This window comes from Varroa destructor, unplaced genomic scaffold (genome assembly GCF_002443255.2).
Source record: "Varroa destructor unplaced genomic scaffold, Vdes_3.0 BEIS01000004.1, whole genome shotgun sequence".
NCBI lineage: Eukaryota > Metazoa > Arthropoda > Arachnida > Mesostigmata > Varroidae > Varroa > Varroa destructor.
The window spans coordinates 43107695-43114305 of record NW_019211457.1 but is presented as its reverse complement, the minus strand read 5'-3'; positions in this window follow the sequence as shown (position 1 = coordinate 43114305).

Genomic DNA, 6611 nt, shown 5'->3' with positions numbered 1-6611 from the left:
TAGCAGTTATGCGGAATATCATGGGTGTGAAAAACAGTTGAGAAATCTGCTCTCGCTTTGCCAGCTCACGTGGTCATAGTAACAGCAGAAGTGTTTGTTGGCCTAGTTTTACGTTAACAAAGGACACTCTGTGTGTTTGTTCCAATCCTAAAGAAATGGGATTAATAAAAAAAACACATCAGATTCTATTGGGATGTCTGATCTCGACAGAGATTAGGTCTGATCTTTACCTATATATATATATATGTTTGGTAATATACTCAATATTTCTTGAGTCATACCGCAAGCACAGAGGTGGTTAAAGGCAATGGTTAGCTCGTAATATACGTAGAGGTATGGCTTGTAACTACAAGGCCGAGTAATAGTTGCTATCAATAAATCCCTACGTACCGTATGCAACGAAAGACAACAAAGCTTCACATATTGTGTGAATAGGTTAGCAAGAATATGCAGATTCATTGCTAATATCTATCACGGTTCATTACAATTGAATTTAATAGCAAAATTTTCCATAATTGCCTATCTTATCTATTAAAGAAAAATCTATTTGTTTTGCGAAATGTGTATCTTTGTTAAGTTGTAAAATGATAAAATAATTTTTTCGGTGCTGGAATGTTTTGTCGTAATATTATATTCATTAATAAATTTGTCACGTTCAATTAATATAGCAAAGGTATTGTTCGCAGAATTTAAAGACATCTTTCATAGCTAGACGTTTGTTGCCCCATATATTGTGATATATAACCTGCTTTTACCCAACTCAATTTATCAACCTTTAAAATGAAATTTAGTTCACACGTAAGCTTTTAATATTAGCCCATTCTCCCTATCAGTCTCGCATACAAAAAGTAAGGGAAAAATATAGAATTGCGGCGAGCGTATTAAAAAAACGTGCTGCTTTACGTCTGAATTTACGTTGCTACAATAGGCATATCCTAGTCGCGTCCGTAGCTAACACCCTTTACATTCTGCAATAACCGACGCTAGTGTAAGAGTGTAATAAACACATATTTATGAGGCTTCTGTAGAGGTCTGTTTAGCTTCCCTACACTATGTAGGATTATATATATATATATATATAACTTTTTTTGACATCTAGGGTACAAGATTTATTTCGTAGATCTCCTAAGATTGCGTGCACAATCTATAAGTTTAGTCTATTACAATTTGGTATTGTTAAAATTGATTCAAGTAGCGAATACCTTTTTAGACACTCCTAGATTACCCAAATGCATTAGAAGTAAACGGGAAACTTATATCTCGGTTAGTCCGGTAACTTGAATTTCATGCACGCACTCTCGATCAGGATTCTCGCATAGCGTGCTACGCTCGAAAGGAAGATACAATACGCTGGTCCCAACTAATCTGATTATGGCTCGTCTCCATTTTACGTCTGAGGCGCTTTTACGCTCCCGAAATTAACTAAGCATTATGTGTACAGATATTTAATCCTCTTTTTTCCCTTATCTCAAGTAGCAAATTCCTACTTATCGCGTAACATTAACCGTCATATAGTCCAACTAATGGTCCGGGAGGTTTGTTTACAATTAGCTAATCTCTACGTTCATATTGTCAGCTGCTAGATATAACATAGCTATTAATTTTCTTTAGTTTATCGATAACTCTAAAAGAACGAGATACAATGCCGCGGCAAACCAGTCATCTTGCAACATCTATACACGATTCATATCAGCAAAGCGACATCTATGTCAGTGTAGATCTGGTAATGAACCTTGAGTACTATTTATCTACTTTGCATTAGGCTGTTCCGACGAACTTGAAATTAAATAACCTTTAAACTAGTTGGGCTAGAATGACTTGTTTTTTTTAATATGTGCTAGAAATTTCCTCTGTTCTTTTTCGCGCTTGTCCCAGCGCTCTGGCAGCTTCTGTATGACTATATACGTAAAATTTGCGTTCTTATAAGCGATTTCTCTGTGTATGGCTTCTCGAAGTAAATCGACTGTGGAACATGCTCGCCTTTAGGGAAGTCCCATAATCGCACGTGCTTAGATTGACGGACAGGAGGTTTGAGGCCAACGGTAGATATCCTTTGCTCAGTCTAAGAAATAGTTGCGGCCTGACAATGAAGTCTGCTGTTTTCATTAGATAATCAGGATGCGTGTTTTCTATCGCTCTGCTAACGGCCCATAAGTCTTTTGAGGAACTCGAGATAGCGGGCTGAATCCAGTATCTCATCTTCGACAAGTATCTCACAGTAGGCAAATGCCCGTGATGTTCATTGCCGTGTTACAATCACCTTAATCACCTTACATCCGAACCTGCTCGAGACTGCCACTGAACTCGATCTCTTTCCATGGCGGCGCTGTTCTCTTACCTGGTCCCTCTCCAGTTGGCATAAGAAGTTGGGTCATGCCTCTTCTATGGAGACCGTGTGCTTCAGGTACACTTTTCGTTGACTGAAGTTTTGCGAATTGCACCTCGAATACACCACACGCACTTTCAACCGACATACAATCAATTTATAGTAACTTTGACTCAGTTTCCCCGTCTTCAGCGTCTGAATTTTAGCTCGGTAACTGGTGTTGCTTGAAGGCCAGGTTTCTAAAGAACTTGAGTATTTGCTAAGCAAACTTCGTATGCTAGATGCACGTAGTTCATATATTATTCCATGCCGGATTTGCTTGCAACAGCCGCTTTACGCACATATAGTAATGCTATAGCAATTTGTTTCAATTGAACATTTTGCGCTGTTTCTAGTCAGACGTTGATTGATATTACTCTAACAAATGAAAATAATCTCGGCACCATCAACCGGCCATCAATCAACTGGCCCAGCTATCGATGTCCGATTTCAACGTTCCCCTAGTATATTTTGTCTATACCATTTTGTGTGTATATTTGTAATCTGTTCTAGACGCCTTGTGCCTGCAAAGATCAGCGGTAGATAAATCGGTAATTTATTCGCAGAACAGAAATGTTTGAGGTAAAATGCATAACTAAAAATTACTCTGGTTTGCGTTATAAAAATGGCTACGATATTTGTGACGGAATACGTCGCTGAAGCTTAAATTCCTAAGCGATGACTACAATTTCCACTTCGGAAGTTCGATCTGACGCTATATATGCCATCACGTGAACAGCTAATCAATCAAGTCATAGGTATTCGTTTATTTATAGGGTGAATGCGTGAAACAATCGGTATCGAAAGTTAAAGACGAATGGCAGAGCTCACTGGCCACGGCAAACCTTACTGTCGTTCTTACTTTCTCTGATCTGCCCTAACTCTGGTAGAAATCCAAATGAAAAAGAAAACTACCTCAAGAGTGGTTGGCTTCTGTAAAATTTCAACCATCATAGATATGTATTTAAGCAATACAATTAATTTTTTAGTTACCTTATGTTGATGTAAATGGTACACGCAAACAAACTCGTGTTGAAACAAAATTGCATATATACGCTAGAGAATATGCCACAGCTCATGTCCATATGATTAAGGTAAATAAATTGATTGGTATTCAATGAACGCATTTCTAATTCACTATGCCATAGAAAGACAGGACAAGACTAAATAATCAAAAGTCACGAGAATAATTATTACCTTCAACACTACTCGCATTGCCCTTTAATATGTTATGTTGCCCCTACCGTAGCCGGCTCGGGGTACAGGTGCAGTATTGAGACAGATGCACGAACACGGCACCTCTGATGCGCCGTCTTTTAGGTATTACAAAAGATGAGTCATTTCTGATTGAATAAACACCCCCGGCATTTATATAAATAACAAACGTGTGCTTGAATTGTGCATTGCTGTCCTAGAACGAACTCACTGCACAAATACATTTGCCCTACTACACATGTAATAAGAGCGCGTAAAAGGAAACTGTTCAGCCTGTCATGCAACGCGTAGTTCTATTTAGGCCGATAAAATTGTATCTCCAAGAGGTGCTATCTTACCTAAAAAGTCACAGTGTGATTGCTTGAGTACTAGACAAAAAGTAGAGAGCTGATACCGACATGGCGGATTTGGAGCCTATAATAATGTAAGTTTGTTTCTTTAAATCTATAGTTATTCGTATGCAATAAATATGCGACACTGCTTGCTATCTAATTGTTCGACTATCACCCTATACAGGTGATAAGAGATTAGCAACTGTCATAGGATAAACTGTTGATCATAGGGATAACTTAATTTCTGGGTTACCCTTAATTTACCTTTTTTTTTCAAGACATTTGTGGTATCGAGTCGGTACGCATACGTGGATTAATACGTTCCCTCAATAGTTATTTCCGGAACGAGGCAAGACAAAACACTATGTACTACCGAATTAATGGCAGCAAAACAAGATGAATTGGCTAAGTACGTTATAAAACATGAAGTGACTCGGTATCAACTGCAGATGCACCAATTCCAGTGAATTCCGTGAAGTGAAAAGAAAAAACAATTTCCAATTAAATGCCACACGTGTGCCATTATTTTTTTAGTTTTGAAAACCGCCTCTTGACTCAGTCGGCAGAAAAGGCAGCTTTACTCCCGTACATTGTTGGCTTGCCTCAATCGCCTTGAAGCTGTCATTGAAGCTCAGCACCTTGAAGCTACGTTTCGGACGTCTCGTCAGTGCTCGTAAGGCAAATCGCAGCAGGTTTAGGCATGGAAGGCATTAGGTAGGAGTTAAGGTAGTACAGAAATTCTGCTAAAGATGCGATCAAGGTAAATGCGTATTAGCGGGTGCATCATGGTACTGGAAAACTTTATGACTCGTTCACCCAGAGCTCAAGCGAATTTGGCGGATAATATTATGCAGTCGTTCCAGAAACTTCTCAATAATACTTCGTAGCAACGGAAGAGTTCTCTGCCATGAGTTAGTGATGCGGAACTTCGCGTAACGAAGAAGAAGCTTGTTTCTCGAGGTAGATGTTAAGGCTGTTTTTGATGTCGGCCTACGTTTGAAATAACGCTCAAACGGTTGTACTTTTCCTCCTCAGCCATATGCTCCACAGCCATTGTTTGTCACCTGTAATAACGCGTTGGAACAAACCCGCTTTGCTCACTTTTCCTTAAAATAGACGAGTCGAATTGTCGACGAGTTTTCATTTTTTGAAAATGCAGGTTCTCTTAGAAAATTTATAATCTTCCTTTGAGATTGTTCGACATGGTATGTGTGAGGGAGAGTCTGTTAAGAGGGTGGTTCGGCGATCATCGGCACATGTTGAAAGCAAAAACCTGTTTACTTTATTCACGTCCTCGACATCGCTCGCGGCGACAAGTTGCCTACAGCGAGGTGCTCACTGCGACGCTTGCCAAATACAAAGCACAGATTCTGATGCTAATCTTAACTCTGGCCTATAAATAGTAGGCGAGTGTGGCGCGAAAGGGTCAAAGCGAGAGTCGGTCTTTAGTGGAATAAAGGACGAACCCTTTATCGATAGTTTTTGACTTAGCAGTACCGTTCGAAATCTCTTTTGCCCTTCAGGTCTGTTGTCCATATTTTAAAATTAAATCATCAGATAAAAGGATATTTCGAGTTTGAGCTTCAAATCTTATCAGCCGCGTTTCGAAATGTGACCATTTTATGTTACGCTATACAAGTATCACTTTTCAGTCAAGGAAGGCCATTAAAATAATATATATATATATATATACACGCTTCTTGAAGTTTTTCATGCGCCTAATTTCTAGAGCCAGATCCGCTGGCGACTGAGCGAATATATGTACAATAAGCAAGCTAAAATTAGCCGCTGAAATTTCGTGATATTTTTAGTGATAATAAATAAATATAGAAACCTCGCAAAATTATACAGTCCTATGGCAAGATTAAAGCAACGAAAAGGTCTTAGATAAACAAAAACGCTTAAGTCGTTCATTATTTTATTACGTTGCGTTGGTCTGCAATTGTTCCAGTAAGAACCGTTCCGGGGGCCTTGTTATTAGAGAATACCCTTCAAGACTATGTGTTATATGTTAGACTGTTTTCCTTAATAATAATTTGTTTTATTTGGTAGCTGTAGTTTTCTCGGCCAAAAAGTACCGAATTATTCGAAGTACATGATATTCTGGATACAGCCATAACTGCACTCAAGAACCGGTCCATGTGGGCCACACCGGTGAGTCGTGATCTTGATCAAGCCGGAACCCTAATGAAGGCTTCACCAAAAAATCAGGCAGTAATGATCCCCTAGTCAAGCTTAAGAACGCTACAAGAGTGATGTTTGCGGTAGAACGAAGCCCGTCGAGTTGTCATTATGTTCAATACGACGAAACAGAAAGCGCCTATGGCTACTTTTAGCGTATAGAGGAAGAGTAATAGATTTTCATTCCTGCAAGAAAACTCCTTCTTTATACTATTTCTAAGTTGTTTAGACTAACTTCAACAACGAAAAAAACAATAGCTGCATATTTATGATTCGAGCTTTTCTTGTCACTTTTATTTATATGTAATAATTCGTATCCAATCCATATTATTCCTCAACTTTAAATATTCTTCATTTATAGAAGTTTCATCTGTAGTTTTATTTTGTCACCTGCCCTGTACAAATCCTCTATGCGAGGCCAATTTATATTACACTTCTTGTGGTTTTTTCATTTTTCTCTTCGTATGTTCCACTCTTCTGCCTCTCTGTGCTTTTGATTCTTGCATTTGTTTTATATA